Below are 7,500 nucleotides of genomic sequence, written 5' to 3'. Positions count from 1 at the left end.
GGTGACCAGGTGCACGCCGGCCTTTGGGTGACCAGGTGCACACGGTTCTTTTGGGTGACCAGGTGCACATGGTCCTTTGGGTGACCAGGTGCACGCCGGCCTTTGGGTGACCAGGTGCACACGGTTCTTTTGGGTGACCAGGTGCACATGGTCCTTTGGGTGACCAGGTGCACGCCGGCCTTTGGGTGACCAGGTGCACATGGTCCTTTTGGGTGACCAGGTGCACATGGTCCTTTGGGTGACCAGGTGCACGCCGGCCTTTGGGTGACCAGGTGCACACGGTTCTTTTGGGTGACCAGGTGCACATGGTCCTTTGGGTGACCAGGTGCACGCCGGCCTTTGGGTGACCAGGTGCACATGGTCCTTTTGGGTGACCAGGTGCACATGGTCCTTTGGGTGACCAGGTGCACGCCGGCCTTTGGGTGACCAGGTGCACACGGTTCTTTTGGGTGACCAGGTGCACATGGTCCTTTGGGTGACCAGGTGCACGCCGGCCTTTGGGTGACCAGGTGCACATGGTCCTTTTGGGTGACCAGGTGCACATGGTCCTTTGGGTGACCAGGTGCACGCCGGCCTTTGGGTGACCAGGTGCACATGGTCCTTTGGGTGACCAGGTGCACGCCGGCCTTTGGGTGACCAGGTGCACATGGTCCTTTGGGTGACCAGGTGCACGCCGGCCTTTGGGTGACCAGGTGCACATGGTCCTTTTGGGTGACCAGGTGCACATGGTCCTTTGGGTGACCAGGTGCACGCCGGCCTTTGGGTGACCAGGTGCACATGGTCCTTTGGGTGACCAGGTGCACGCCGGCCTTTGGGTGACCAGGTGCACATGGTCCTTTGGGTGACCAGGTGCACGCCGGCCTTTGGGTGACCAGGTGCACATGGTCCTTTTGGGTGACCAGGTGCACATGGTCCTTTGGGTGACCAGGTGCACGCCGGCCTTTGGGTGACCAGGTGCACATGGTCCTTTTGGGTGACCAGGTGCACGCCGGCCTTTGGGTGACCAGGTGCACATGGTCCTTTTGGGTGACCAGGTGCACATGGTCCTTTGGGTGACCAGGTGCACGCCGGCCTTTGGGTGACCAGGTGCACACGGTCCTTTTGGGTGACCAGGTGCACGCCGGCCTTTGGGTGACCAGGTGCACATGGTCCTTTTGGGTGACCAGGTGCACGCCGGCCTTTGGGTGACCAGGTGCACGCCGGTCCTTTTGGGTGACCAGGTGCACAAGTTCCATTTGGGTGACCAGGTGCACGCGGTTCATAACAGCGCGGTTATCTGCTTTAATGTCCGAGGAGGGGTGCTTAAGTGTGGGTGCCCTGGTTCACCTGGTATGCGAGGTTGTGGAGGTGGGGGGGGTCCCCTGCTGGTATCATCCCCGAAATAGAGGGGTGATACCCGGGTGGTGAGTAAGGGCCTACAAGCCTGGAGGTCAATAGCTCCAGGGGGTAAGCTCTACTGTCATGTCCGTAAATAGAGTGGTGTTACCCGGGTTTTGAACCATATTTTAATTTTTGGGTTACCAGATGCACACGGGTCTTTTGGAAAACAATCACAATCTGCATCCATCGTAATATCTTAAACTGTATATAAAGCACCTAAGGACGGGCCTGACCGAGAGAGGGCCGTAGTAGGGTACTCCCCTAGCGGGCTATATCAATAGAATGACCGGTAAAATGATTTAAAACAGTTTTATAATTTTTGGGTTACCAGATGCACACGGGTCTTTTGGAAAACAATCACAATCTGCATCCATCGTAATATATGAAACTGTATATAAAGCACTGAAGGACGGCCCCGACCGAGACAGGGCCTTAGTGGGGTGCTCCCATAGCGGGCTATATCAATAGAATGACCGGTAAAAGTATTTAAAACCGTTTTATAATTTTTGGGTTACCAGATGCACGTTTTCAATCACCAGTTGCACGGAGGATTAATAGCAATCTGCATCCATCGTGATTTCTTAAAGTGTGTAAAAAGCACCCAAGGACGGCCCTGACAGAGAGAGGGCCGTAGTGGGGCACTCCCCTAGCGGGCTATATCAATAGAATGACGGGTAAAAGTATTTAAAACCCTTTTATAATTTTTGGGTTACCAGATGCACGTTTTCAATCACCAGGTGCACGGAGGAAAATGAGCATTTGCATCCATAGTCATGTTTTAAACCGTCCATAAAGCACTCTTGGCCGGCCCCGGCAGAGAGAGAAAGAGATGGTGAAAAAAAAAAAAAATCATCATCAGACCTTCCATAAATAATTCGGGCCGGCCCCCATTGCTAAAGGTCCGTAGTAGGGTGCGCCATAAGCGGACATGAATAGATGGAACACCGCTAACCGCATAGAGAACCGTGTTTTGGGTGACCAGGTGCACGTTTTCAATCACCAGTTGCACATTTTCAATCACCAGTTGCACGGAGGATTAATAGCAATCTGCATCCATCGCGATTTCTTAAAGTGTCTATAAAGCACTCAGGACGGGCCCGACCGAGACAGGGCCTTAGTGGGGTGCTCCCATAGCGGGCAACAATGAGAGGGGTGCCTTTAAATTCATTTTGAACCATATTTGAAATTTTGGGTTACCAGATGCACGTTTTCAATCACCAGTTGCACGGAGGATTAATAGCAATCTGCATCCATCGTGATTTCTTAAAGTGTGTAAAAAGCACCCAAGGACGGCCCTGACAGAGAGAGGGCCGTAGTGGGGCACTCCCCTAGCGGGCTATATCAATAGAATGACGGGTAAAAGTATTTAAAACCCTTTTATAATTTTTGGGTTACCAGATGCACGTTTTCAATCACCAGGTGCACGGAGGAAAATGAGCATTTGCATCCATAGTCATGTTTTAAACCGTCCATAAAGCACTCTTGGCCGGCCCCGGCAGAGAGAGAAAGAGATGGTGAAAAAAAAAAAAAATCATCATCAGACCTTCCATAAATAATTCGGGCCGGCCCCCATTGCTAAAGGTCCGTAGTAGGGTGCGCCATAAGCGGACATGAATAGATGGAACACCGCTAACCGCATAGAGAACCGTGTTTTGGGTGACCAGGTGCACGTTTTCAATCACCAGTTGCACATTTTCAATCACCAGTTGCACGGAGGATTAATAGCAATCTGCATCCATCGCGATTTCTTAAAGTGTCTATAAAGCACTCAGGACGGGCCCGACCGAGACAGGGCCTTAGTGGGGTGCTCCCATAGCGGGCAACAATGAGAGGGGTGCCTTTAAATTCATTTTGAACCATATTTGAAATTTTGGGTTACCAGATGCACGTTTTCAATCACCAGTTGCACGGAGGATTAATAGCAATCTGCATCCATCGTGATTTCTTAAAGTGTGTAAAAAGCACCCAAGGACGGCCCTGACAGAGAGAGGGCCGTAGTGGGGCACTCCCCTAGCGGGCTATATCAATAGAATGACGGGTAAAAGTATTTAAAACCCTTTTATAATTTTTGGGTTACCAGATGCACGTTTTCAATCACCAGGTGCACGGAGGAAAATGAGCATTTGCATCCATAGTCATGTTTTAAACCGTCCATAAAGCACTCTTGGCCGGCCCCGGCAGAGAGAGAAAGAGATGGTGAAAAAAAAAAAAAATCATCATCAGACCTTCCATAAATAATTCGGGCCGGCCCCCATTGCTAAAGGTCCGTAGTAGGGTGCGCCATAAGCGGACATGAATAGATGGAACACCGCTAACCGCATAGAGAACCGTGTTTTGGGTGACCAGGTGCACGTTTTCAATCACCAGTTGCACATTTTCAATCACCAGTTGCACGGAGGATTAATAGCAATCTGCATCCATCGCGATTTCTTAAAGTGTCTATAAAGCACTCAGGACGGGCCCGACCGAGACAGGGCCTTAGTGGGGTGCTCCCATAGCGGGCAACAATGAGAGGGGTGCCTTTAAATTCATTTTGAACCATATTTGAAATTTTGGGTTACCAGATGCACGTTTTCAATCACCAGTTGCACGGAGGATTAATAGCAATCTGCATCCATCGTGATTTCTTAAAGTGTGTAAAAAGCACCCAAGGACGGCCCTGACAGAGAGAGGGCCGTAGTGGGGCACTCCCCTAGCGGGCTATATCAATAGAATGACGGGTAAAAGTATTTAAAACCCTTTTATAATTTTTGGGTTACCAGATGCACGTTTTCAATCACCAGGTGCACGGAGGAAAATGAGCATTTGCATCCATAGTCATGTTTTAAACCGTCCATAAAGCACTCTTGGCCGGCCCCGGCAGAGAGAGAAAGAGATGGTGAAAAAAAAAAAAAATCATCATCAGACCTTCCATAAATAATTCGGGCCGGCCCCCATTGCTAAAGGTCCGTAGTAGGGTGCGCCATAAGCGGACATGAATAGATGGAACACCGCTAACCGCATAGAGAACCGTGTTTTGGGTGACCAGGTGCACGTTTTCAATCACCAGTTGCACATTTTCAATCACCAGTTGCACGGAGGATTAATAGCAATCTGCATCCATCGCGATTTCTTAAAGTGTCTATAAAGCACTCAGGACGGGCCCGACCGAGACAGGGCCTTAGTGGGGTGCTCCCATAGCGGGCAACAATGAGAGGGGTGCCTTTAAATTCATTTTGAACCATATTTGAAATTTTGGGTTACCAGATGCACGTTTTCAATCACCAGTTGCACGGAGGATTAATAGCAATCTGCATCCATCGTGATTTCTTAAAGTGTGTAAAAAGCACCCAAGGACGGCCCTGACAGAGAGAGGGCCGTAGTGGGGCACTCCCCTAGCGGGCTATATCAATAGAATGACGGGTAAAAGTATTTAAAACCCTTTTATAATTTTTGGGTTACCAGATGCACGTTTTCAATCACCAGGTGCACGGAGGAAAATGAGCATTTGCATCCATAGTCATGTTTTAAACCGTCCATAAAGCACTCTTGGCCGGCCCCGGCAGAGAGAGAAAGAGATGGTGAAAAAAAAAAAAAAATCATCATCAGACCTTCCATAAATAATTCGGGCCGGCCCCCATTGCTAAAGGTCCGTAGTAGGGTGCGCCATAAGCGGACATGAATAGATGGAACACCGCTAACCGCATAGAGAACCGTGTTTTGGGTGACCAGGTGCACGTTTTCAATCACCAGTTGCACATTTTCAATCACCAGTTGCACGGAGGATTAATAGCAATCTGCATCCATCGCGATTTCTTAAAGTGTCTATAAAGCACTCAGGACGGGCCCGACCGAGACAGGGCCTTAGTGGGGTGCTCCCATAGCGGGCAACAATGAGAGGGGTGCCTTTAAATTCATTTTGAACCATATTTGAAATTTTGGGTTACCAGATGCACGTTTTCAATCACCAGTTGCACGGAGGATTAATAGCAATCTGCATCCATCGTGATTTCTTAAAGTGTGTAAAAAGCACCCAAGGACGGCCCTGACAGAGAGAGGGCCGTAGTGGGGCACTCCCCTAGCGGGCTATATCAATAGAATGACGGGTAAAAGTATTTAAAACCCTTTTATAATTTTTGGGTTACCAGATGCACGTTTTCAATCACCAGGTGCACGGAGGAAAATGAGCATTTGCATCCATAGTCATGTTTTAAACCGTCCATAAAGCACTCTTGGCCGGCCCCGGCAGAGAGAGAAAGAGATGGTGAAAAAAAAAAAAAAATCATCATCAGACCTTCCATAAATAATTCGGGCCGGCCCCCATTGCTAAAGGTCCGTAGTAGGGTGCGCCATAAGCGGACATGAATAGATGGAACACCGCTAACCGCATAGAGAACCGTGTTTTGGGTGACCAGGTGCACGTTTTCAATCACCAGTTGCACATTTTCAATCACCAGTTGCACGGAGGATTAATAGCAATCTGCATCCATCGCGATTTCTTAAAGTGTCTATAAAGCACTCAGGACGGGCCCGACCGAGACAGGGCCTTAGTGGGGTGCTCCCATAGCGGGCAACAATGAGAGGGGTGCCTTTAAATTCATTTTGAACCATATTTGAAATTTTGGGTTACCAGATGCACGTTTTCAATCACCAGTTGCACGGAGGATTAATAGCAATCTGCATCCATCGTGATTTCTTAAAGTGTGTAAAAAGCACCCAAGGACGGCCCTGACAGAGAGAGGGCCGTAGTGGGGCACTCCCCTAGCGGGCTATATCAATAGAATGACGGGTAAAAGTATTTAAAACCCTTTTATAATTTTTGGGTTACCAGATGCACGTTTTCAATCACCAGGTGCACGGAGGAAAATGAGCATTTGCATCCATAGTCATGTTTTAAACCGTCCATAAAGCACTCTTGGCCGGCCCCGGCAGAGAGAGAAAGAGATGGTGAAAAAAAAAAAAAATCATCATCAGACCTTCCATAAATAATTCGGGCCGGCCCCCATTGCTAAAGGTCCGTAGTAGGGTGCGCCATAAGCGGACATGAATAGATGGAACACCGCTAACCGCATAGAGAACCGTGTTTTGGGTGACCAGGTGCACGTTTTCAATCACCAGTTGCACATTTTCAATCACCAGTTGCACGGAGGATTAATAGCAATCTGCATCCATCGCGATTTCTTAAAGTGTCTATAAAGCACTCAGGACGGGCCCGACCGAGACAGGGCCTTAGTGGGGTGCTCCCATAGCGGGCAACAATGAGAGGGGTGCCTTTAAATTCATTTTGAACCATATTTGAAATTTTGGGTTACCAGATGCACGTTTTCAATCACCAGTTGCACGGAGGATTAATAGCAATCTGCATCCATCGTGATTTCTTAAAGTGTGTAAAAAGCACCCAAGGACGGCCCTGACAGAGAGAGGGCCGTAGTGGGGCACTCCCCTAGCGGGCTATATCAATAGAATGACGGGTAAAAGTATTTAAAACCCTTTTATAATTTTTGGGTTACCAGATGCACGTTTTCAATCACCAGGTGCACGGAGGAAAATGAGCATTTGCATCCATAGTCATGTTTTAAACCGTCCATAAAGCACTCTTGGCCGGCCCCGGCAGAGAGAGAAAGAGATGGTGAAAAAAAAAAAAAAATCATCATCAGACCTTCCATAAATAATTCGGGCCGGCCCCCATTGCTAAAGGTCCGTAGTAGGGTGCGCCATAAGCGGACATGAATAGATGGAACACCGCTAACCGCATAGAGAACCGTGTTTTGGGTGACCAGGTGCACGTTTTCAATCACCAGTTGCACATTTTCAATCACCAGTTGCACGGAGGATTAATAGCAATCTGCATCCATCGCGATTTCTTAAAGTGTCTATAAAGCACTCAGGACGGGCCCGACCGAGACAGGGCCTTAGTGGGGTGCTCCCATAGCGGGCAACAATGAGAGGGGTGCCTTTAAATTCATTTTGAACCATATTTGAAATTTTGGGTTACCAGATGCACGTTTTCAATCACCAGTTGCACGGAGGATTAATAGCAATCTGCATCCATCGTGATTTCTTAAAGTGTGTAAAAAGCACCCAAGGACGGCCCTGACAGAGAGAGGGCCGTAGTGGGGCACTCCCCTAGCGGGCTATATC

This window comes from Oncorhynchus mykiss, unplaced genomic scaffold (assembly GCF_013265735.2).
Source record: "Oncorhynchus mykiss isolate Arlee unplaced genomic scaffold, USDA_OmykA_1.1 un_scaffold_210, whole genome shotgun sequence".
In the NCBI taxonomy this organism is placed as follows: Eukaryota; Metazoa; Chordata; class Actinopteri; order Salmoniformes; family Salmonidae; genus Oncorhynchus; species Oncorhynchus mykiss.
Note: the sequence above shows the minus strand (reverse complement) of the source record.